Genomic DNA, 27,659 nt, shown 5'->3' on the forward strand with positions numbered 1-27,659 from the left:
CCCACCTCATCCATGGGCACCACCTGGGTTAATGACATTCTCTGCTCTGTCTGGGTAAGTGCCACAACCTTCTCTCTGCCATCTCACACTCACTCTCTCTCTGCTACTTCACCCACCTACCACCAAGGCTCATGTTATACCCCTCGCACCCTCATTCTCATTCACTCTCACTTCCCCTAGTCTCCAAAGCCGCAGACACCATTAACCCTGCCTAGACTCTGCACTGCCTATTCACACACTTGGGACACCTCGCCATATTTCTCTACCTGTACCAACACTTTCAGCTGTGCCACCACTTCCATCTCGCTCAGTCCCTCCCTTCCTCTTGTTCCAGGAGGGAATGGGCCATAATGAAAAAAGCCAGGACTGGCGGTGGAGCACCTGACCTCCATCTCCTCACCCCCTGACCAAGAGAAAATCCTGGTGCTGGCTGAAGAGGATCGCGATTGCGCTTGAGGAGGTGATGAAACATCCATGTCCTGCCAACTTAGGAAGATGGCATGTTCCTTACAAGGCAATTCCCACATTAACCCCACTGTCAGTATGGCTTTTACCCTGCACAACTTATAACCCTTGGCCATGACACTTCTCTCTTTTCTATCTTAAAGATACCAGCATCATGTCCATGGTTAAATGGGGCAGGAGGGTGTCACCACCACATACCCGCCTCCAACATCTCTGAGAAAGGAGTTACAGAGCCCTCAGAGCATTCTGCTGGCAAGGCTGCCATCTGCACTGCCCAACAGCTCAGATACTGGCACCTTGGTGGGTATTTTAGCTACAATACAGTCAGGGACACCTGCCTTGTGAGCACGTCAATGCCAGATCTCTGCAGCTGGATGAGAGGGAAAATACCCCAAGTCACTGGCACTTGGAGGATTGTCAGATACCAGGCTCCTACGCTGCCCCAGGCAGGAGATGACTGCCCAGTGTCAGCAATCAAGGGCTTCATTCCAGATACTGAAGCAGGCCCAGCAGCAGCTTCGTGGGAGGCAATGGTAACTAGAACACAATGGCTGCAGGACTGCAGCAGCAGCATGGAGACCCAGCTACATCGGCCATGCGATAGTCTGGCTGTCTCCACAGACAGGTTGGTGGCTGCCATGGAGAGCCAGCTCCAGTTGTCTCAGAGTCTGTTAGATCCACAGACGGAGCTGCGCACCACTGCCCAATACACTGGTTCCCAATCACCGGAACGCTACAGGAGGTGGGGAACTCTTAACTTCACTCTAGATGACACTTCCTCATAAGGAGACAGGGTAGTGCCAGTAGGCACCCAGCTGGAGGGGGATATGCATATAGACACCCTCAGAGGTCTTATGTCAGAACACTCCAGAGGTGGTTGTGCCTTCCACCTCCACCCTGTCTGTTATCCTCCCTTCCCCTCCCCCCAGACCTGTGGGAGTTGAGGAGGTTCCATTTGCCTTTCGTCACTCAAAATGTCTGGAGCGTCTAGAAACAAATGGCCCCCCATGGGTTGTCCAACTAGAGGGCAGGCTTCCTCCATGTCACATGTGGAGCCTAGCGGTGGGAGTGAGAGAATGAAGAAAACCACACGGGTGACCCAGGTGACATCTGTCTGTTGAAAAATGATCACTTCTGTAAATATATCATCGAATCATACAGTCCAGTGGAGGCCGTTCAGCCCATCAAGTCTGTATTGCCAAACATAGACTATTTCCTACATCAGGCACACTTTCCCATACCAGGCCCATGGCCCCGAATGTTGTGACACTCCAGGTGCTCATTCAAGTACATTTAAAGGTCTTGAGGTTTCCCACCTCAACCACCCTCCCAGGCCCCTTACACTCTCTGAGTGAAAGAATGTTACTCAAATCGCCTCTAAACCTCCTGAAAAAGCGGGCCCCTTTTTTCTAGATTTTTTGACTGAGGGAAGCAGCTGCTTTTTATGCACCTTGTCCATGCTAACACTTCACTTGCCACCTGTTTGTGTGAGTCTCTGTGTATCCGGAACAGGAACCCTGGATGTACTAACGTCACCGATCTTTCACTCTAGACGATGTCCCATGGACCAAGGTGTGAAGTGAGCACCTGCTGCCCTATGAGCGTGCAACGGGTAAATCACAGATAGATACAGCTTTGGTAACAAGGCTCCATCTCTCTAAGGGGGCACAGACACTGCTATTGCATCCCAGCGACTAGTGGGATTCAACCATCAGCCAGCATAAAGTGAAGGGCCTCACGTTGTTATAGCTCCCACAATGATGGCAGTTTCTATTCTGCCCCAGTCCATTTTCATTTCATTGTTCACTTGTCACTGACAGGACAATGGAAGGGGACAGCAGCTCCTCTTCAGACTGAGAGATCCAGGCTCCACCTTGCTGTGTGTGTGTGAATCCCCCAAACATCGATATCCCCTTCCTGGGAGCCCTTCCTAGTCTTTGGCGTGCAGCTCCTCGAGTCCCCTTCCCACACTGAGTCAGCGTCTGCCCACTATTCACCTCCCTACCCATCTCAGTCCCATGTGTATGATGTGAACACATTCATTATCCTGCCCCCCTCCAAGGAACCATGGCGCTGCTCACTCCCCCACTTCTCCTACGTGATTCCTTATCTTCCATGACCGACCTCTCAGCTTCCACACCCCCCATCCCAGACTTTATATATTGAGTTGCCCCTTTCACTTTTGAAATCTCCCCTGCATCCCAACATAGTGTCACTGCCGGAGAGGGTAGTGGAGTCGGCCTCATTAGGGGCATTTAAGTGGCTATTAGATAGGCATATGGATGACAGTATAAGGTAGTGGTGGAGGTTAGATAGACCTTAGGTTTCGGGTAAAAGTTTGGCACAACATCATGGGATGAAGGGCCTGTACTGTACTGTTCTATGTTCTATGTTCTATGTTCTATGCCCTCCCCCATCATTAAGTTCCCCAATAGCTGGCCACTTAATACCCACCTCCTCCCCTTGATGTTCAATGGACAGATGCCTGGGACCCACCATCACCCACCCCCTCGATTAACTTAGCCCTGAACAATGAGTGATCAGGCCCCTGACTGAAATCTGTACAGCTCCCCGACCGTGTTCCTTGGCAATGACTTGGCCTGATTGCCCTGGACCCACAGAACTGACTGTCACTCATTCCCTGGCCTACTGAGGTATGGATCCCCCCCAAATCCTTACTGCCCCAGCCAGCCAAGTGACTGTACCCAAATCCCCGGGCTGATACTGGACACCTTCGACTGACTGTGTTGGGGCATCTTACAGAAGTGTGTCTCCCTGCATATCAGTGAGGATTGTTGCTGTAAGAGTTTGAGACATGACCATTTGGTTGAAGCACAATGCAGTGTGTTTGCAGCATACGCTACTGGCCCACAGTGTAGGTGTGAGGTGATGCAGCACTGTGACATATTATCACATATCCACCCCGCTGACTACTGACTGCCAACAACCAGGACAAGCTGCCTACCTTCACATCAGCACAAAACTGCAAGGGATACAGCAAAGCTCCGAGCCTTTAGGAGTCGCATGGGGTTGAGGCAAAGTTCTAAAAGGCGGGGCAAGGAAAAGCAAGGCAGGGATGGTGTGAGCATCCAGTTGGTGCAGAGTGAGTGAGAGCTGAGAATGTGAGTGAGCAGTCTGGCCCAGTCTGTAAACTGGGTGCCTGTCCAAGTGTGCAAAGTGCCCTTGTATCAGCATCAAAATGATAGAAGCACTCTGTGTTGCAGCAGTACAATGAAGAATATGTACTGTAAGTGAATTGGAGGGCGTGGCATGATAGCGTATCAAACATCAATATCCATGGACGTGGGATTCACATTGCTGCTGCTCTGGAACATACTCCAAGACATTATCATAGAATCCCTACAATGTGGAAGCGAGCCATTCGGCCCATCATGTTCATGCTGACCTGCCGAAGAGCATCCCACTCAGACCCACCCCATACCCTATCCCTGCATTTAGCACGGCCAATCCACCTAGCCTGCACATCTTTGGACTGTCGGAGAAAACTGGAGCAGCCAGAGGAAACCCACGCAGACACAGGGAGAAAGTGCAAACTCTACACAGACAGCCTCCTAAGGGTGGTATCGAACCTGGGTCCCTGATGTTGTAGGGCAGCGGAGCCAACCACTGAGCCACTGACTGGTGTCAAGTGTCCAAGACGATGATGGCAGCTGTGAGCTGGAGGCTCCAATTACCCGTGCTGACTTATATTTCGGGAATTGTCAGAGCAGTTTCTATCGGTTTCTTGGTACAATCAGAAGCTGCGCATTCATAAGGTGAGATTTGATGTTGATAAGGTTGATGCGTAGCAATAATCCCTCTTGATAGGCCTCTCACTGCCCACTTGTGGGAATCTTATCTTGACATTTTGGCTTGGTTGGAAAATGCTACTGGTTGCTCCCGTAATTGGGAAAGTCCTCGCCAGACCTCACATGCTTCTCCCAGATTTCTCGCCATGGCCCACATAGTTCAGGCCTTGGGAAGATTCTGCCCTGAGTGAAATTACAATTAGGGAGGTGGTACTGAGCAAACTAATGGAGCTATAGGCTGACAGGTTTCTGGGCCCTGAGGGGCCCGTGGATTCTAGAAAGGTTCCATCAGATAAGAAAGTAGCACATGTTCAAGAAGGGAAGAAAGCTGGAAACAGGAAATTGTAGGCCAGTTATATAGACATCTGTCACATGGTAAGTGTGAAAATGATCCATAAAGTGGTTGCAGTTGCTCACTTAGAAAAACTCAGCCCGGTTTTGTGGAAGGGAAATCATATTTAACAGAAGTATCAGACATCTTTGAAGAAATAACATGTGCTGTGAATAAAGAGAAGCCTGTAGACATACAGTCCTTGGGTTTCCAGAAGGCATTTGATAAGGTGCCATATCAAAAGTTATTGCAGAGGACAAGCAGATGGTGTAAGGGGTAATATAACATCAGCAATAGAAAATTGGCTGAATAGCTAGCTGGCAGAGAACACATAGCATGCATCAACAAGGCCTTGTCTGATTGGCTGGGTACGACAAGAGAAGTTCCTCAGGAGTTTGTGCTGGAATCTCATGTTTTTACAATTTACATCAATGGTTTTGATGAGGGGAGCAAAGGCACGGTAGCTAGATTCACAGATCACACAAAGATAGATAGGAAAATACATCATGAGAAAAACATGAGTAAATTGCAGATGGATGTAGGTAGGTTCAGTGGGCAAAAATCTGGCAGGCAGAGTATAATGTGGGAAAATTGAGAAGTTATTTACTTTGGTAGGAAGAATGAAAATCAGGATATTACTTAAACAGAGAATGACCGTGGAATTCCAAGGTGCAGAGGGATCTAGGTGTTCTAAGGCCTGAATTACAAAAAGTTAGTGTGCAAATACAACATATAATCAAAAAATTTAATGGGATGCTACACCTTATTACAAGGGAAATTGAAAATAAAAATAAGGACATGATGCTTCAGTTTTAAAGGACATTGGAGAGACCACATCTCAATTACTATGTGCAGTTTTGATCTCCATATTTAAGGAAAAATGTAAATGCATTGGAGGCAGTTCAGAGGAGGTTTACTTACTGATACCTGGACAGAGTGAGTTGTCTCCTGAAGATAGGAAGGATTGGCTGTGCTTGTTTCTACTGGGGTTTAGGAGAATGAGAGGTGACTTGATTGAAGAGTACAAGATCCTGAATGGTCTTGACAAGGTGTTCATGGAAAGGATCTTTATTCATCCAGGTGCATCTAAGATCAAGACTGACTATTTTAAAATTGTGAGTTCCCTTTTAAGAAAAAGATTAGGAGAACTTTTTTTTCTCTCTCTCAGAGGATTATCCAACTTTGAAGTTCTCTGCCTCAGAAAGCAATGAAAGCGAGGTGATTGAATATTTTTAAGGGAGGGTGAGGTAAATTCTTGTTGGACAGGGGAATCAGTTTGTGAAAGTAGATTGGACTTTCAAAACACAAAAACAGATCAACTATGATCTTATTGAACAGCAGGGCAAGCTCATGGGGCCAAATGGTCTATTTCTGCTCCTATTTTATATGTTTATGCGATAAAGGCACTTGGAAGAGTCTGGGGTTAGTATTTTTCTGTGCAAAAGGCTGTATTTAAGTGTTGTTATTTTTGTTGTTGGCATGGAAGGCATCTTTTCATCTGATGACCAAAGGCCTCATTATATTTTTCTCTCACTCAGCATTTACTTTAACTTTATTCTTGTTTAATGAAACTGTCAGAAAAGCAGGGAGACCAAAAACTCACCAGCACAGCATTGTCCCGAATTCCCACTCTTATTTTAACATGTAATTGAGACCCGGCACTGAGAACACACCATGAGGAAATTCTCCTCCTTGAACTCAACAGAGTTTTTGATAAATCTCTTGCAGTAAATTACCTTATTTTCCTTGCCCCTGCCTCTTTTGCTTCATACATGGCTGAGGGTGCTCTTAAACAAACCATTGCCTTAATTTAATGAGCAAGCTTTCAGAAAATGCTGGTTCAACTCGACGTTCCCAAATGGTTGTCTACTCAAACTGTGCAAACTGTTTTAAATGATAGTCTGATGTGTGCTGAAAACTTGAGAATTAGTCAATGCTTCAAGGAGGTGGAGAACATCTAAATGCTCTTTTACTTGTGGGCAAGCGCCCAAAGATCACAACTTCTTGGAAAAGTCCAGTTTCCTTATTAATAATCCCACTCACCAAGTTATATTTTTGCTCCTGACATGCCCCATGGGAATCAGTGTGGAAAAGAGATGTCTGCACTGCTCCATTTGATAAATTGTTAAAGAGGTCTGTCTAAAATAGACAAAAACAAAGGTCGAGATAATGTTAATTTAATAATAATACAATAATAACAATAACATCTATGTCACACAAGTGCCAGGCAATAAGCATCTGAAAAAGTGATAATCATTAGAAAATAGATGCAGGAAGGATGTTCCTCATGGCGGGGGTGGGGTGTCACAGGCTAAGGATACAGGGTAAACCATTTAGGCTGAGGTGAGGAGAAATTTCTTCACCCAGAGAGGTTTGAGCCTATGGGATTCACTGCCACAGAGAGCAGTGGAGGCCAAAACATTTTATGATTTCGCGAAGGAGTTACAAATAGCATCTGGGGCCAGTGGGATGGGGGAAAGCAGGAAAAGGATATTGAGTTGGATGATCAGCTACAATCATAACAAATGGTAGATCAGGCTTGAAGGGCCAAATAGCCTACACCTACATTCTATGTTTCTATGTTAGCCATCGCCCCTTGATATTCATTGACATTACTGTTGTTGACTCCTGCATATTCAGCATCCTGAGGGATAGCGTGAACCAGAATGAAGAGGCAATGCAGTAGTGGTAATGTAACTAGATCAGTAATCCAGAATCCTCTGGCAGTAAAGGTTTGAATCCCACCGTGGCAGATGCTGAAATTTGATTTGAATAAAAATCTGGAATTAAGAGTTGGCCTAATGGCTGCCATGCAGCCATTGTCATTAAAAACCCATCTGCTTTATTAATACACTTTCGGGAAGGAAATCTGCCATCCTTACCTGGTCTGGCCTACATGTGACTCCAGACCCACAGCAATGTGGTTGACTCTTAACTGTCGTCTGAGATAGCCCTAACCACTCAGATTAAGGGCAACAAACGTTGGCCGAGGCAGCAATGCCCACGTCCACGAATGAATTAAAATGAAATGTACCTTGATACCTCTCTGTAAACCTATCTTTACAGTATTTACCTTTTTGAAAGTCTAAGGCATCTGAGGATAGGGAAGAATCTGGACTTTAAATAGATGATCAACCATGGCCATACTAAATGGAATAGACTTGAAGGGCTACTTTAACTTCTACTTTTGTGTTCTTATTCTCCTTTAAAGAAGATAATTTTGCTTGATTTTGTTATTTGCCTGTAATTTTTAAATTACACCCCCTCATTTTTAACTGTTTATCTATTTCAGCAGTTTGCTTTGAATAAGCGTACTTTCTTTGTTTGACCTCCTGAAATGCAAAAAAAAAAGCCAAGTTTATTTAGAACTTAAATTTTTTTTGGAATTTAGGTTGTTCACACAGAAGAACCATGCATTTCTGTACTTTCATAACATTAGGGTATCCTAAAGGGCTCACAGACAGGAAGATTTAGTTGTTGGGGAATGGCAGGTTGCCAATTAGCACAGAGCAAGCTCCGAAAGACAATTAATTAAATAAATAAGCAAATAACTTGCTGTGGATATACTGTTTGAGGCACAAATATTGACGTGGACACCAGGGAGATCTCCCCTGTGCTTCTTCAGATGGAGATATGGGATCCTTTATGCAATCTCAGTTTAATATTTCATCCATAAGGTGATAGCTGTGTTAGTGCAATGTTGCACTGAGAGTCTCAGTTCATAATGTGCTCAGGTCTCTGCCCTACAGCTTTGTATGTCCTTCATGGCAGCTATATCTACCCAAAAGGGGAGGCAATGACCTAGTAGTATTATCGCTGGACTGTTAATCCAGAGCCAGATAACATTTTGGGGACCTGGGTTTGAATCCTGCCACAGCAGATGGTGGAGTTTGAATTCAATTAAAAGTGAATCTTTTTTAAACATTCTAGTTTGTTTAAAACAGAAGTTGAAAATTTGGGATTTACTATCACCATTGCTCGCTGGCTGTATAATGTTCAAGCCTGCCGCTCTGTCTACGTGAGGAATATTGCGTCTCTCTCAACTCATATCCCATTGGCTCAATCTTCGTATTTTGACTGAGTCCCAGTTCAGTTGACTTTTCAGGACGATTTGTTGCCACAAGGCCTGGTAAGTTCTCCCACCGTACTTTACCAAACCTGCTGCATTAATTACCGACTCTACACCTATAGCATCTGATTTTTGTCCCACCTTACCACTCACCGTTCCCAGAACAATTCGCCACTCAGCCAGAATCCAGAATTCACCAGCATCCATTGCACCTGTGCCACCTTTAAAATCCTACAATGCATCAAGACCCAGGAGACTGCTGGTCTGGGTCTGCCCTGCAAGGTTCCTGATACTTGCCCTCGCATGGCAGAGGGGGTAAAACGGTGCCTCACTGTGTTGGCAGGGTCCTGGAGGTCCTGCTGGACGGGGTGGTGCCAAGGTGAGACTTCCTCCTCCCCTAGGACTAGCAGTGGAGGCCACAACACCAGACCATGCCAACCTGGTCTGACGTTAACGCCCAGTTTAATGCGGTCTCAGCTGTCTGGAGGTATGGTGTAGGGGAAGGTCAGTGACTTTCTCCACTCTGCCAGGGCACGTGCCATCATCTTCTCCCTCAGACCTCATACTCCCTCTATTCCTGCTCCTGTACCCACCTCCCAACAAGGCTGTCGCTCTACCACTCTCACTATTACCTGCACCCTCTTCCCTCCCTCACTCTCATCCACCCCAACCTCGACATCACTAATCCTGCATGCCTTCTGGCCAATCACTCACTCAGGACATCCCCCCACCTGCACCAATGGTAACAGCCTATGCCATCCACTTGCATGTCTCTTAATGCGTGCCTCCCTCTCACTGTAGGTGACCCACAGCCTGTAATAGGACAGAAGGAGTCAAGACAGGTAGTTTGCCGCTCAATGTTCAGCTCCTTACCCCTTATCAGAGAATGGTGACTCTGAAGGCTCCAAGTGGCAGAATGACCATGCCCAAGCCCCTTCAGAGGCTGCCCTTGACTTACTGTACCAGGAGCCCCCAAGTGAAGGCTATCTCCCTTCACATGCCAACCATGACAAGCTTCTGGGTTTGGACGTTTGCTTAACAGTTAGGTGAACAGCATTAGCACGAGCCTTGTGTCTCTGGCTGAGGGGAGGACGAACAGAAAAGGCACAGTTAGGCAGAGATGCTGAGAACATCCAGGAAGAGTCAAAGTGATTGAGCACAATGACAGCAAGAGAAGAGGCCAGAGACACCGCCTGGTCCAGTCCACGAGCTGGGTGTATGAGCACACAGTGTCTATGCTGTAACATTACAATGATGATTATTGGTACAGCCTGAGATCCAGCTTTGAGGTGCGGAAGCTGTGTGTATTTGGATCAGAGACATGCCATGAGGCTGGCACATGCTGGCTCTGTAGACCTAGCGTGCTTGTGGCTGGTACCTATGGAGCATGTGCTGAGATGTTGGTGCCCAGTTACCAACATGGAGGTCATTCAGAACCAATGGCGAGCTGAATCTGCCAGGTACCTGCTCTGGTTTCCGTTTCCAGTTTCTCTGACATCCAGTTCATTTGGTGATGGAGGCTGAACATTAATGAAATTAGTTGTGGCATTACCATGATATTTAGCAATCAGTAATGCCCATCGATTGGCATCTTGCCACTGTCCAGTGAGAATCTTACTATGCTGCTTTTGAGAAATGTAAAAAATGGAGTGAGATGGTCCCTGTGTTGAGATGGGCCTTGCCACACTTGTTGCCTGATTCTGCCAGCCATCTCACCATTGGTCATGTTATTGTGATTAAAGCATTACTCCCATTCACCCCTGACAGATACATTTCCACGTTCTTCCTCAGGGGAAGAGAGCTACAAAGCAACTGCTTGGCACTTTCAGAGAATGTTATCCCTTCTCTGCCAGTGGAGCCAACTAAACGGCTTCAACTGAACTTGCACCAACTTTAAACTCCTACCAACTCTAGACTGACATAATTCTGTTCTCACATCAACACTACTTAATATGATTAAACAAAGGAAAAGAAACTCCTGGGTTTTTTTTATATCTAGACTCCAGTTTCCCATTCGGGTATAACAAGAATATAATAAGTTGGAACAGAATGTTAATAGATTCAAACCAAATGGAGAGATTGAAATCAAGGCACATACATCTTTTCTTTTCTGGAGTTTATGGTCTTCCTCAGACTTATCCTTCTCATTACACACTCAGTGTTATGGGTGCTCTCTATGTCATTGCTCATATAATTAATAACCATTATCACTCATCAAAGTCAATTCCTCTCCTATCCTAACCCTATGTTTGAAACTTACATTAAAACTTACATAAAAATGTTTATTGAAATGATTTCTGAAAATACGCCACTGTATTTTTACCCTTATTTTTCTGATGCTCCCCCTGCTAGTTTCCTGATCTTGTTAGTTTTATCTACATATTATAGATAGCTACCTACTTTATGATATTGGCCTGGATTGCTCCTTAAGCTGGTTCATATCTCATTTCCTATTTAAATGACAGTATCTTTGACTATTTTGTGTGTGATTCACATTTTTCAGCTGGTGTGTTCCAGTTGACTTCCTTTGGTTTTGTCTTCCCTCAAAGTTTGTGGTTTTAAAATGTTTGATACTTCTTTGTACACATGCCTTGCACACACCCTGATGAAAATGTGAAATTTGACAATGCCGTGATTGTGTTTGAAATATTTTTCAGTGTCAATGTCAGTAACCTTGGGCAGAGGATCAAGGTTGGCTCCAAAATAGCTCGAAACTTTCTTTTGTTGTTGAAAATGCTACATACGGAAACAATTTCTTACGAATATATATTGAAATGATTTGCATGTTGTTATTGCAGTCAGTATAGGGGCAAGAAATAAAATGCATTTACAGTCTTTTTTAAGACTTCAAGATGTCTCAAGGTGCTTTACGACCGAGGAAGTATTTTTGGAATGTTATAATGTGGACAACATAGCCCCCAATTTGCACATAGCAAGTTCCCATAAACTATTATGTCATAAAATGCAACAAACCTGTTTTCAATGATATTGTTTGAGGAAATAAATGTTGGTCTGCACTCGGGATGTCTCCCCTACCTTTCCTTTTAAGCCCATCTGAGAAGGGTGTTAAGTATCCCACCAAGATGGCACTACTGATATTGCAGCATTCCCTCAGACCTGCTCTGGTTGTATAGTTCGAATCCCCCACTGCCCAGGTGCTTCAAATGATAGGGGTTCTTGATGGAGTAGACATTGACATCAGGGATAACTTCCCTGTTCTTCTTCAAAGTAGAGCTGTGGCAGCATTTACATCCACTGGAAAGAGCAAGGGGGCACCTCAGTTCGACATCTTGTCCATCAGATGTGCAGCACTCCCTCTGTACCTCCTCCCTTCACCTGGCGAAGGAGCAGCGGTTCGACAGCTTGTGATTTTAAATGCATCCGTTGGACTATAACCTGGTGCCGTGTGATCTCTGATTTTGTCCACCCCAGTCTAACACCGGCACCTCCACATCATGGCTCCCTCAGTACAGCACTGAAGTGAAAAATGCAGATTTGCACCCTGGGGGTGGGACTTGAAGCTGCAATCCTGCAACTTAAAGGTGAAAGTCTTACCAACTGAGCATGGCTGACCCAACCTAAAGACATATAAACACTCCGTTTAATATACTATCAATAGGAAGGTTGCATTACAGCGTGACCCTGAGAGAGGGTTAAGTTCTGAAATGTGTTCAATCCCTGACCCAGGGATATCTCGAATGGGGTGGAGAGGTGTGATGGAGTGGGGTTGAGAAGGGGGCAGAAGTTTTATGCTCCTCCTGGTTGAGAGGCGTTGCTGTGAAAGCATTTACCTTTGGCCTGCAGTTGTGCTCCCCTCCTTTCAGCTGCTGAGCTTCCTGAGCCTTTGGAAACCTAGCTCACCAGTTTTAAGCCCTGGGAAATGGTGACATCATATGCTCATCGGAATATCTAAATTCCCGAATCACCTGGGAGTGAGCTAGCTGTCTTGAGATTAAAGGCAAAAACGGACATGTCGGAGAAAGGTTGGGGTCAGGTTTCAACCCATCTACTTTGTATATTTAAACTCACCTCTTCAATTCTCTCTCTGTTGCTCCCTTTTTCTGAGTATTAACCAGATTCACTAGACAGGTTCCCAGGATGAGAAGGTTGTCTTGCTGAAAGACTGAATAAATTTCACACTTTCTGGAGTTTGGAAGAATGAGAGGCAATCTCCCCAATTCTGTAGGGCCTTGATAGGCTCAATATTGAAAGGTTACTTCCACTGACTGTAGAAGCTGACTCACAGAGACACAGCCTTAGGATAAGGGAACAATCATTTAAGACTGAGATGAGGAGAAATGTCTTTATTTGGACAATTGTGATTCTTTGGTATTCTCTACCCCAGAGAGTTGTGAATACTTCATCATTGAACATATTCAAAACTGAGATAGATAGACTTTGGCCTCTCAGAGAATCAAGGGTTATGGGAAGATGCCAGGAAAGGGAAATTCAGACAGAGTTTCAGCCAGAGTATCAAATTGTGGAATAAGTTTGAGAGGCCATCAGGTCTACTCCAGCTCCAATTTCTTAAATTAATTGGAATGTGCAATGAATTCTGTCAACAGTGACAATTTCTGCCTTATAAAATTTCAGCTGTCTCCTTAGAAGCTGATTTTTAAAATCCTCTACGGCATTGTGACTGAGAACAGAACCTATCAACATTTGGAAAGAAATTGTGATCCCTTTCAACCTATCACTCATTTGTCAACTGCCCCACCATAAACGGACTCGCTCTGGCAACTTGGCCAGATTGCTGCCAGCCCTGTGATTCTGGGTGGAGGTGTGATGGGGCAGTCCATGTTACGTCAGAGGGAGATAAATGCATCCCTGCTCATAGAATAGAATAGAATAGAATATCCTTTATCATCACTTGTACTACAATACAGAAGTACAGGACTACAGTGAAAAGTGTTTACAATGGCTGTCTTTTAATGGCGCCATCTTAGGTACAAGTATATAGGTACAATTCTTACAGAGTGAAAAAACATAATGGTCTTAAGCAAAGAGGATTAAAGGAAATCATAGGCATTACTTACAGAGGTAGTTACTACACAGTGAAAAGGTTTTAAATTACAGTCTGGTGATAGCAGCTCAGCACTTGGCACCTGGCCCAAGACCAGCAATTGTCCCACATTGCTCCAGCCTACAGTCTGCTCCTCACCGGCACTCAACAGCAACCAGGTAAGTCATGCTGTACCAGGATTCATACCTCAGCCCCTCCCTGATTTTAAACTCAATCCCTCTAGCAATGAGGGACAAAATTCCATTTGCCTTCTTAATTACCTGCTGTACCTGCGCACCAACCTTCTGCGATACATGCACAAGGATACACAGGTCCCTCCGCACAGCAGCATGCTGCAATTTTTAACCATTCAAGTAATAGTCCTTTTACTGTTATTTCTACCAAAATGGATGACTTCACATTTATCAACATTGTACTCCATCTACCAGACCTTTGCCCACTCACTTAAACTACCTATATCCCTCTACAAACTTTCAGAGTCCTCTGCACACTTTGCTCTACCACTCACCTTTGTGTCATCCGCAAACTTTGACACACTACATGTGGTTCCCAACTCCAAATCATCGAAGTAAGTTGTAAACAATTGCAGTTCCAGCACTGATCCCTGCGGCACACCATTAGTCACTAATCACCAAACTGAAAAGCACTCATTTATCCCCACTTTTGGTTTCCTGTTAGGTAACCAATACTTGATCCAGAGCTAATGCATTACCTGTAACACCATGCACCTTTATCTTATGCAGCTGCCTTTTGTGCAGCCCCTTGTCAAATGTCTTTTGGAAATCCAGATACACCACATCTGCTGGGTCACAATTGTCCCTTGCACTCGTAATGTCTTCATAGAATTCCAGCAAATTGGTCTAGCATTACCTGCCTTTCATGAACCCACGCTGTGTCTGCCCAATGGAACATTTTCTACCTAGATGACGTGCTATTTCTTCCTTGATGATAGATTCAAGCATTTTCCCCGCCACAGAAGTTAAACTAGATGGTCTATAACTCCCTATCTTTTGTCCACTTTCTTTTTTAAACAGTGGTGTCACATTTGCTGTTTTCCAATCTGCTGGAACTGCTCAAGAGTCCGGTGAATTTTGGAAAATTACTACAATTGCATTTGCTATTACTCCCACCATCTCTTTTAGTACCCTCCTGTGGCCACTGAGTTCAGCTCCTTTTATTCCTAGCTCAGAGACAGAACGCTATGCACTGTCCCAGCCAGATCTTCCAGTAATGCAAAAGTAATATATTACATGCCAAGATACAACCAGATGAATAGAGTCAGCTCAGATCCCACATGATGTTCTGCTGTTTTGAAATGGAGCCATTGGCTGAAGCTTTGTGTAATAATATTGTAAATCAGGAGCTTTTCAAACTTGGCTTAACCCTCAATTTACTGGTGAGTTCCTTCAAACAGATCATTGGTATTCAGAATGTTAATCAAGACATAAATATTGGTTGGGCACTTTAAAGAACGATCCAGCTCGTTTTAGAAATCAAGTCTTTACCTGAGAGGACAGAGAATGGCCTTGGTTTATCGTCTTATGTGAAAGACAGCTGTTCTGAGAATAGCACTTTCTCAGGCCGGCACTGTGAAAGCCAGCCAGGATCCACCCAGCTGACTGCTTATAAGAATAACTATCACTGACAATGACAAACACCATTTAGTTTGCTAAAGGCAGCAGTAGTACAACTATAAAGCATACTGCTGAGCCAACACCACTACAGCAGGATTAATGAATGTTGGAAGTGGAGGAGTTCTCTCTCAGTACATTTCCATGCTCCACCAGTTAATATCCAATTCATCTCAAGTTGATGTATCCCATTCAGCCTGTATATCCTCTTCGTCAATGTCCTATCTAAATCTCAACATGTCCAGCACCCAGTCTGTATATCACTACATGTACATATAAAATATTCAGTTGTAGGCACAAAGACTTGAGGATGGTTCAAGTTGTCCTTTTGATTTTTCTTTTGTAATGGAAATCATTGAAAGCCTATGCACCTAGCTCTCTCAAGTGACAATCACACAACACCAGCTGTCCTCAGCACTCAGTGCTACAGGAGACAGTGTTCAGATCGGCACATGATGTACACTGCTCTGTGCTGGGTCCTATAAATAAGCCTCCACAGCTCAAGGTGAACCTTCAGAAGCTTTGCCTGACTTTGAGGCCAAGTGCATTGTGAAAGCACATTTGCTGTGAAAATCTCATAACACAATCAGGATTTGAAACTCCACCAGAAGTACTCTTCTTTCCAAAGCTGAGTGGGCTTCAATGTGCTGTCATCACGGCCAGGTTAGATGGTCTTTGTGAGCTTCTTCACCCTCACAGCCCACCCAAATCTCTGATCTTCCTGCTTAGTAGAACAACCTTGATTTCAATCCCTCCTCTTTTAGTGGTCATGCCTTCAATAGTCTACTGTCCCTAAATTCTGGGTAGTCCTCTTTGAACATCCTCTTTGAACAATTCAGTCTACCTCACTCTTCTCCTATCAGATGGTCTATCTACCTACTTGACCAAGGCTTTGGTCATCTGTTCCAATGTTCCCTGACATGGCTCAATGTCCAATGTTGTTTGATGACAGTCCTTCTCTCACAAGGTAGAGATCTTAATTTGAAGTGTATCTGGGACAACGCACCTTAAGAAAGATATACTAACTTTGGGAGAGCACAGTGTAGATTCTCCAGAATTTTACCCAAACTCCAAAGGTTAAGTTACAAGGAAAGATTACACAACCTAGGACTGTATTCCCTTGAATTAAGAAAGTTAAGAGTGATTTGATCAAAGTTTGCAAGACATTCAGGGGAACTGATAGAGCAGATGGGGAGAAAATACTTCAATGATTGGGGTATCTATGTCAGTGCTTCCTAATTTTTTCCCATTACAACACCATTTTGTTGCTGGACAATACATCATTAGCCCAGAGGTGTTGGAGTAGATGTCTAGTAGGAAACCAGTGAACTGGGGTTGGGGAATGGCGAGGGATCTATGAGAATGTAGGACCTGTTTCATTTGCAGAGTCACAGTGTTTAGTTTTAAACACTCCCACCTTTCCACAGCAGTCAGGCCACTTTTTTAAACCCTCCAATGACTTGAAGGGACCGTGCAGTTTCTAACATTCAGTTAGGATTAGGGTTAGCAGCCTTGGAACATACAACTCCTGTGGTGACTACAGTTGGTAAGCCCTGGTGCAGGACTAGGCTAGGTAGCCAGATCTTTCAGGATTAATATTGGAAATACCTTTACACACAGAATGATTGAAGTTAGTGCTATAATACGGCACTAAACCTTTAAAACAGGGTATGAGTGAGAGGGGCAGCATATAGAAAGGATGGAATGGTGCTATGATAATGCTAGTATTTAGTAATCCAGAAGCCTGGACTGATAAACCCACAGAATGTGAATCCAAGTCCCACAATACTGAAAGTTAAACTCAATTTGGAAATAAAGAATATGCAACCACTGGAAGTGTCCACAAAACTTCCACATTGCCATAAAAACACAATGGGTTCCATTTTATGTTAATTTAGCTAAGTGTCAGTTTCATTGAGTTTCACAGAGGATTTCTCTCTGTGAGGCCCAGTGAGATCTGAAACCACATCCTAACCCTAACCCTAACCCTAACCCTTACCTTAATCCTAAAGCTAACTTTAACCTTAACTCTCACCCTCAAGCTAGCCCTAACCCTAACCCTAACCTGCCTCATTAATAATTCACCCCACCCCTACTGGCCCCCACCTCTTGCCTGACTCTAGTCCCGTTTCACCACCTTCCATTCCTCGAAGAACTCACCACTCAGCAAATAGTCGCTGAAAGACCAGCATCCCTAGCTGCTCCGCCATCTTTGACAGGACACTGTGCATCCATGTAAGCATTGGCAATCTGGCGTTTCCCTTCACCAGCAATATTTGACAGAGCAGCCACAAAGCCTGGCTGTGAATAGCACAGAACTGACACACACATACACCTGTGATCCTGATTACTGTTTAGTCATGAAGCCACACAGTTTACCTGTTCTTAACTACATTCCATCTAAACACTCCTCTCTAGGTCAGTGCTAATCTGACCCCAGTGTCCCCTGGAGAGTCACATCTTGTCATTGTCCAATAATTTGTAGGGATATGGCCAAAATACAGGGAGGTGGGGCTAATTTAGTTTGGGTTGACATGGATTGGTTGGACTAAACAGTCTGTTTCCACGCTGTATTACTCTATAAGGGAACATCACTTAAAGGCAAACAATTGGATATTTCCAAACATGAGATTTCATTTGAAGGCCATCAAAGTGAACTTAATCAAAATGAAGAAAGGCTGCAGTTCACACCAACAGTGTTGACCAGATGCTGGCATTATGACCATTGGCTAATCTAAAGTCCACGATGGTATCTGACACCCATCTCTCACGGACATGAACTTGGTGTCATTCAGGTTCTCTCTGGCTTGGAGTGCCTCAACCAGCTGAGCTTAACCATGCACACGGAAAGCTTCTTTGTCTTCTATGTCCTGTCCTCCTCCTTGGAAGACTACGTCCATCACTCCAGGTCTTCAGCATCTCTCACACCAGCTTGCTGCCCACTCCAAACGTGTAGAACACAGCATGCCAGGCTGAGGCTGGGCAGTTTGTCCAGACTATACTGGAGGCCTTCCTTTCTACACTGGAACTATAACATCAGCAAACCGACTGCATCACAGCCCCCATTCAAGAACTGTATCTGCATGCCACATTAGTCAGAGGGGCACATGATGGTGTCAATGCCATGGTTACCGTGGGTAGCCCTTGTCCCTCAGTTACCTGCTTTGTAAGGGACCTGGACACTCAAACATACCAGCTACAGGAAAGTGCTGCAGGATTTAGGAATCAAGGCGGTTGGCAGGGTACTGGGCACACACTTCCAGGAAGTGACATGTGAAAAGAGTCCTTTCTGCTGTCAGTGTGTTCCCTGCCACGCTGGTGAACATGAATGTTCTTAGAACATAGAACATAGAACATAGAACAGTACAGCACAGTACAGGCCCTTCAGCCCACGATGTTGTGCCAACATATTTTCCTATTCTAAGATCAAACTACCCTGCATATCCTACATTTTACTATCATCCATGTGCCTATTCAAGAGTCGCTTGAATGTCCCTAACGTATTTGTCTCCACTACCACTGCCGGCAGCGCATTCCACACACCCACAACTCTCTGTGTAAAAAAACTACCTTTGACATCTCCCCTATACCTTCCTCCAATCACCTTAAAATTATGCCCCATCGTAATAGTCATTTCCATCCCGGGAAAAAGAGCCAGTGGCAAGCTGAAATGGACAGGTACTCTCAGCCTGACTTCCATGAAGAGATTTCCTGATGTCCAGTTTGCTATCTGTGGATGGTAGCATAGGAAATTGCCAATTGCTGAGGGGAGGTCTGCAGTTAATAAGGTTGTCACCAAACAATAATCACCTTTAAGAGGTAACTCACTGGTGCCTACTGAGAATTTCATCCCAATATCTGGAACTTAGACAAAAGATGCAGCAAGTTGTTCCCAATATTGAGATCATCCTCGTGATTCTGCGACATTTTACCAAGGCCCATGTTGTTTAGGGTGGGACCTAATAAGATTCTGCCCAACCAGTTGGTTCATGACCAACAAACTGTATTTTCCCTGTTCAATCTTATAAGTAGCTCTAGTCCCAGACTTTAGAGGACACTGAATTGTCCTCTGAAGTGGGGGAGTCTGTGTATCAATAAGGATGGACAATAAATGCCAACTTTGTTAGCAATACCCAAAACTTTAACTGAGATAAATGCGAGGTGTTGTGTTTTGGTAAGGCAAAACAGGACTTACACAGTTAATGGTGAGACACTGGGGAGTGCTGTCGAACAGAGAGACCTAGGAGTGCAGGAACATAATTCCTTGAAAGTGGCGTCGCAGATAGACAGGGTGGTGAAGAAGGCATTTGACATGCTTGCCTTCATTGGTCAGAGCATTTTGTAGGGGGAGTTGGAACATCATGTTGCAGCTGTACACGACATTAGTGAGGCCACTTTTAGAATATTGCGTACAATTCGAGTCGCCTTACTGTAGGATGAATGTTGTTAAACTAGAAAGGGTACAGAAAAAATTTGCAAGGATGTTGCTGGGACTGGAGTGTGTTTGAGTTGTAAGGAGAGGCTGGGACTTTTTTCCCTGCAGCATTGGAGGCTGAGGGGTGACCTTATAGATGTTTATAAAATCATGAGAGACATGGATAAGGCGAATAGCCAAGGTCTTTTCCCCAGGGTTGGGGAGTTCAGAACTAGAAGGCATAGGTTTAAGGTGAGAGGGGAAACATTTAAAAGGGCCCTGGGGGCAACTTTTTCACACACATGTATGGAATAAGCTGCCAGGGGAAGTGGTAGAGGCAGGTATAATTGAAACATTCAAAAGACATTTGGACAGGTCCATGAATAGGAAAGGTTTAGAGAGATATGGGCCAAACGCGGGCAAGTGGGACTAGTTCACTTTAGGATATCTGGCCAGTATGGATGAGTTGGACTGAAGGGTCTGTTTCTATGTTGTATGACTCTAGGACTCTATGACTATATGAATTAATTAAGAAAGATCTCCAGCTGTGTGATCCACTAGTGCTTGAGGATATCAGTGGATCAATCCAAAACAATGAACACTTAGATTTTTGGTTTAAGCTTTGAGGAGTGGAATTAGTTAATGAACAATGTAAAGTGTAAGAACTCCCAGCCTGATTGGCCATTGCCTGTGATCTACCAATCAATCTTTGCAATGCCTGGAGTACTTAACAAAATCATGTTTTTCCAGCTGAAGAGTCGATTTAAGGCAAGAGGAGAGAAAACATAACCGGCTCTGATTTGCTACTGGTTAAGACTGTTTCATTGGATGGTCAGAAAACTAGGCATCAAGGGTTAATCTCAAAATTAAAAGAGTTGCAAGCACAGAATTGAAATTGGAATGTTCTCTATTGATGTAAGAACATGAGCTCCATTTCGCTCACAAAATTATATTCTTAGCTGTAAACTAATCTTCATAATCTGATTTATCTGGCACTGTACCCTTATGGTTACATAAGATAGGTTAGTTAGTAACTGTGGATAAACTACTACTGGAGTAAAGTCCAGGATGAAATGAGCCTGTCATTGAGGACTTTGTGTATCTTCCCTGTTGCTAGGACGACTGACGGTGATTTCCTTTATTATTTGTTCGGATTGCTTCTCATTGTTTCTGGAGGAAGTGATTTATTCCAAACCGTACATTTCATTGGGAAGCTTTAACCTGAGGCTTCAAAGCTTGCCGTCTATGTTGTTGGTTTGAGGAAGACATCACATTGTTTCTTAGAAATGGAAGTTGGACGGGAATAATGAAATTACACTAGATGAGAACTTACAGTTGGGCAGAAAGCTAAAGAAAAAATATTTTGCATTCATATCATGGTTGTGTCGTCCATTCCCACATATGGGTTGCTAGTTTAAGATAAAAAAGCCAGTAAAGTATTTTTCAGGTGTGGTGTTTGCACTTATAAAGCTTATTCGATTGTTATGCTTGGGATTGTCTACTTAATTTAACGGAATAAGATGGATCAAGTGGCCAACTCTGAATCTTGCTTGACAACAAAGCCGGGGTGGTTTGGTTGCAGGGGACTGTTGATTAATCTACTGAGAAAACATGCAAGATGTTCATGCCTATGAATAATGACAAGGATATCTCTGTTGGCTAAGTGTTAACTTTACCAGGTCTCACAGGGATCTGTTATGAATCCCAGGTTTTAAAAGTGATCATACTTAACCATCTATTTAAATCCAAGATAGAACATTGGGTGTCGAGAGGACAGCTAGTTAGCATCTCAATGTGGATACAAGCCCCATGTGATTTATATGGCCAGGATAGTGGCCTTGAGAGGTAAAGGGTCCATCACAAGCCATTGTAGTATTGGGATACGCGGTTCTTAAAATATCCCTGAACCTGTCAGACAGGTCAGCGTGAGAGATCCTGAAAGAGAGAGAGGATAAACGTAGTCTGTATTGTTCACGAGCCAGAAGAAACCAAGTCAATGAGAAAGTTTTTTTATTCACTCAGGGGATGTGGGTTTCATTGGCTAGGTCAGCATTTATTGTCCATTTCTAGTTGCCCTGGAGAAGATGAAATGAACTGACTTCTTGAATCCCTGACATGTAGGAATACCCACAATGTAGTTAGGGAGGAAATGCTAGGATTGGGACCCAGCGACAATGAAGAAATGATGATATATTTCCAAATCAAGATGGTGAGTGGCTTGGAAAGTAACTTGCAGGCAATAATGTCCTCATTTATGTGCTGCCCTTCCCCTACTAGATGGCAGCAGTCATGGGTGTGAAAGATGCAGTCTAAGGAGTCATGGTGAATTTCTGCAGTGAGCATTCTGCATCCATTTTGGAAGGAGCAAACACTTTTGAATGTGCTGCAAATTAACCAGGCTGATATTTCCTGGATGGTGTTATGCTTTTTGAGTTACGCTGGAGCTGCACTCATCCAGGCAAATGCGGAGTATGCCATCACACTACTGGCATGAGCCTTGTAGATGGTGAACAGACTTTGGGGAGTCAGGAAGTGAATGACACATCATAGGAGCCCAAGACAGGAAAGCATGGACTTTCAACACAAGTGACACACCCTCCATCTTGGCAAAAATGCCGGATGTGTCCAGTAATTGGAAGTCCAGCCCCTGAATACACATTTCCCATTTTTGTAGAAGCAAGAATAGCATCTGGTAGGTTTTGTGCATGTGTAGTTCATGAAGGTCGCTTAAATCATCAGCTGCCTCCGCTAAGGTGGGATTTTTGTAGGCTTGACATGCAAATCCAAAATGTGCAAAGGAGGACTGGTAAGAGTGTTAAAAATCAAAGGTTGGCCCTCCCCCCAAGAACAAAACCAAAACATCCAAAGAGGAGCATCTGTAATCTGTAAACCCTGTAGTCTGTGTGAGGTGTGGTGGAGTGTGAAAAGTAGTCTTTCACTACTTTTCAGCAACTTCTAGTGGTTAAATAAAATAACTCTCCGATACTCACTTTAAAATCTACAAGTGACAATTTATTTAACTCTAACAATGAACAAATTAACTAAACTGTTAACAAACTGAATAAATCCCTTCTAACTATTCCTGAATAAGGCAAGATTTTAATGGTATGCTGTTCCAATAGGTATAACTCCCACTTATATAAAAAAGAAATAGAATTTAGTCTCTTGAAATTGCAGCCGGGTTACGTGTCTTCCAGAATGCTCTGCGCCTTCTCCGTGGATTCTTCTGTCAGGAATTTTAACTAGTGTTACCATTGGTACTGTTGTTATTTAGGTGGTGCTTTCTCTAAGATTCAGAGGAGGCTGTGAGCGCCAGCAAATCTCTCTTAAGAACTGAGGGCCGTTAGCTCTGGTGGATGGCAGCTAGCTCTGTCGCATTGTTCAACTGCTCCCTTCTTTTTATACCCTTGATGGCATGCCAATAATTACATAGAAACATAGAAGATAGGAGCAGGAAGAGGCCATTCGTCCCTTTGAGCCTGCTCCACCATTTTTCATGATCATGGCTGATCGTCCAACTCAATAGCCTAATCCTGCTTTCTCCCCCTAACCTTTGCTCCCATTCACCGCAAGTTCTATATCTAATCACCTCTTGAATATGTTCAGTGTTTTGACATCAACTACTTCCTGTGGTAATGAATTCCACAGGCTCACCAGTCTTTAGGTGAAGAAATCTCTCCTCATCCCCGTCCTAAACGGTCTACCCCGAATCGTCGTAATGTGTTCCCTGGTTTTGGACACACCATCCTCCCTGCATCTACCCTGTCTAGTCCTGTTAGAATTTTATAAGTCTCTCGGAGATCCCCCCTCATTCATCTAAACTCCAGCAAAAACAATCGCAACCTAGTCAATCTCTCCTCATATGTCAGACCCGCTATCCCCGGAATCAGCCTGGTAAACCTTTGCTGCACTCCCTTGAGAGCAAGAGCATACTTCCTCAGAAAAGGAGACCAAAACTGCACACGATATTCTAGGTGTGGTATCACCAAGGCCCTATACAACTGCAACAACACATCCCAGCTCCTGCACTCGAAACCTCTCACAATGAAGGTCAACATACCATTTGCCTTCTTTACCGCCTGCTACACCTGCATGCTTACCTTCAGCAACTGGTGCACAAAGACACCCAGATCCCACTGCACACTCCCCTTTCCCTATTTACAGCCATTCTTACAATAGGACTTGTCCTATTTTGTCAAAACCATCAGATTTAAATTTAATAAGTTTTTGGTATCTAAGTGCCTGGTTCAAATTGATTGGCTAAATTCAAAAACTTGTTGCCTTGGTTAAAAAAAACTGCTGTTTAGCCTGCTAACTGTATGGTCTTTTATTATAAATGTTGCAATTCAGGTGCTCTCTGTGTACTTGCAAACTTTCAAGCTGCTGCTTATAGACATCTATTTAATTCTCTAAGCACAGAAAAAGCACATCATCTTTTAAAGGGACCACGCAATGTTTTCCTCCTCCTAGCATTTTACAAACACCAAATTCTACCTTCCTGCTTCCCAATCCACAAATACTCTACCCAACTTCAGAACACTTCCTCCTTAAGAAAAAATGAAGTATCATTATGAAAAGATGGTTTCACTTTTGTTTTTTTTCTTTTTAAAACCTTAACTCCATTATATCATTAATCTAGAGTTACATATTTTATACAAATTCTATGTATATATAATATATAAAAATTGAACTCTACCATTTCTATCTTACATAAGCATTTTCCTTTTAAACCTGTGATAAAGCATCTGCAATAATATTTTCATGATCCGCAAATCCTAGTAACGTGAGAGTCCAATGAAATAATCCAGTGTTCTTGTCCTTTAATCTTCCCAGAAATGTCAAAGAATTGTGATCACTCTACACAATTGTCTCTGATGCAATGTTTGCAACGTAAATGTTAAAATGTTGTGAGGCCATTACCAAATTCAAAAACTCTTTTTCAATGTTTGTAAACTTATTCTGGTGGATATTGAGTTTTTTTGAAAAATAACCAATTTGCCTTTCAATTCCACAATCATCCCCCTGTAACAAGACAGCTCTGACCCCTACATCACTTGCGTCGATGGCGGCTTTGAAGGGTTTCAAAAAATTTGGCATGGCTAAAACTGGTGCATTGGTTAACACTGCTTCTAAATTCTCAAATGCCTCCTGGCATTGTTCTGTCCTCCGACATTTTGTGTTCTTTTTTAACAAATCAATCAACGGTACCACTACTCCACTGAAGTTTGGTACAAATTTTCTGTAGAATCTGCTCAATCCTAAAAATCGTAGAACTTCCTTCTTTGAGGATGGTCTTGGAAATTTCTCAATGGCCTTCGTCTTCATATTCTTCGCTGACATCTGTCTGTATCCAATGTTGTGCCCTAAGAATGTCCCTTCCGCCTTCACAAATTCTGTTTTTGCCAAGTTTATGACCAACTTTGCCTTCCATTGTCTCTCAAAGAGCTCTGCCAAATGCTCCATGTGATCTTTCCACAAAAGGCTAAAGATCGCTAAGTCATCTATGTAGATAGAACAATTGGTCAATCCTGCAACAACTCTGTTCATAAGCCTTTGAAAAGTGGCTTGTGTGTTTTTCATTCTAAAGGGCATTACTTTAAATTGATACAGCCCATTTAGGGTTTCAAAAGCAGAAACAGCTTTTGTTCTCTCCGACAAAGGTATTTGTCAGTAACCGCAAACTTTGTGATGTAAGTGGCTTGTCCTACTTTTTCCACACAATTCTCCAGCCTTGGAATTGGGTAAGATTTAGATTTGGACACAGCATTGACCTTCTGATAATCTACGCAGAATCATTGAGTACCATCAGGTTTGGGAAACAACACGATCAGTGAACAACGCTTACTTTGACTTGTCTCTATGATATCTTCTTGGAACATTGCTTCCACTTCCTTCTGAACCTGTGTTGCTTCGAGAGGATTAAGCCTGTGGAGGTGTTATTTTATCAGAACAGAAATCCCTACGTCAACCTCATGTACTATGGCATTAATTCTCCCCATTCTAATTCTACATTGGTCCTCATAGCGCTGTAATGAGACTTTCAGTTCTCTGTTCTTGGGACAGATAGTTCATTACCCTATCCCCTTTCTTAAGGACTTTCTCGTTATGCTATTTATTCTGAGGAACATCAAAATCCCAATCAGCTGGATTTGATTCCTCACTCTGAGTGGCAGTAACTAATGCCTGTTTTTCCAGTTCCCTTTCCCCATCATAGTAAGGTTTCAGCATGTTCACCTGTTATAACCAATATTTTTTTCCCTATCTTTACCAGACAATTCACCTGACTTAACTTCTTCTCAATTTGATAGGGGCCATTAAACCTTGCTTGGAAGGGATCTCCTACCACTGCTAACAGGATGAATATTTTATTCCCACAGGTGAACGTACAAATTTTAGATTTCTTATCTGCTCCTTGCTTCAATAGTTGCTGTGCCACCTTCAAATGTTGTCTAGCTAATTCTCCTACTCTGTTTAATCTCTCTCTCACCTCAGATACATAATCCAACTGTGAGATCTGACTTCAGACTGATTAACGTTTCCTTAATTAATTTTAAAGACCCCCTTTCTTCATTCCTGAATATCAATTCAAATGGAATAAACTGAGTTGATTCATTTGGGGCATTACTAATAGCAAACAATATAAATGCGATATCTTTATCCCAATCATTTGGGTTATCCTGGCAATAAACCCTCAACATTGTCTTTAGGGTCTGATGCCACGTTTCTAGTCTCACTGGGATTCAGGATGGTACACACTTGATTTAAAGTGTTGGGTACCTGAACTATCCATAACCACCTTAAATAATTTGACAGTAAAATTGGACCGTTGGTCTGACTGAATCTCCTTGGGTAGTCCATAATAGGTAAAGAAAGCAAGCAACTCCAGCACAACCTTTATTTGCCTTGACATTCTGTAATGGAATTGCTGCCAGAAACCTGGTAGACACATCCACTATGGTTAGCAAATACTGGTTCCCACTTTTGGTTTTAGGGAGGGGACCTACACAATGAATCATAACCCGTATAAAAGGTTTTTCAAATACGGGGATTGGCATCAATGGCACTGGTTTATCACTGCCTGTGATTTTCCTAGCATCTGACACATGTGACAGGTTTGGCAAAATTCAACCACATCTTTATGTAATCCAGGCTTCTGTATCTTAGCCTGAGTCTTCCTCACTCCTGGATGACTTCCTACAGGTAAATCGTGTGCTACCCGCAATACTTCCTGTCTGTATTCTACTGGGAGCACAGCCTGGTGAACTTCTGCCCATTTCTCATCTGCACGACTTATCAGGGTCTCCATTTCCCCCCTTAAGATTTTATCCTTGAGGTAATCGCATTCTGGAAAATACTCTGATTCCTTTTCAGTGTAGGCTTTATGATATAAATCCTTTAGCACCTCATCTTTTTGTTTTAACTCCATTAATCTTTCAGAACTAAACACCTCTGCCTGATCCTCTACCTGCTTAGGTTTTTCCTTTACCATCAGCATAGTGGCTCAGTGGTTAGCACTGCTGCCTCACAATGCCAGGAACCCAGGTTCAATTCCAGCCTCGGGTGACTGTCTGTGTGAAGTTTGCATGTTCTCTACGTGGGTTTCCTTCAGGTGCTCTGATTTCCTCCCACAATCCAAAGATGTGCAGGCTAAGTGGATTGGCCATGCTAAATTGCCCATAGTGCCCAGGAATGCTTAGGTTGGGTGGGTTCGACATGGGGGAATGGGTCTGGGTGTGGTGCTGTTTGGAGGGGCAGTGTGGACTTGTTGGGCCGAATGGCCTGTTTCCACACTGTAGGGATTCTATGATCTCATCAAACAGGGAGTTAGCTAACTAGACCTCAACTCCTTCCTCTTTCTCTTTTGTTTTCCCTTCTTGTTTTAACTTATGGCTGTGGGATTTTGTCACCCCACAGTCT

Source organism: Rhincodon typus, chromosome 21, assembly GCF_021869965.1.
Source record: "Rhincodon typus isolate 14 chromosome 21, sRhiTyp1.1, whole genome shotgun sequence".
In the NCBI taxonomy this organism is placed as follows: Eukaryota; Metazoa; Chordata; class Chondrichthyes; order Orectolobiformes; family Rhincodontidae; genus Rhincodon; species Rhincodon typus.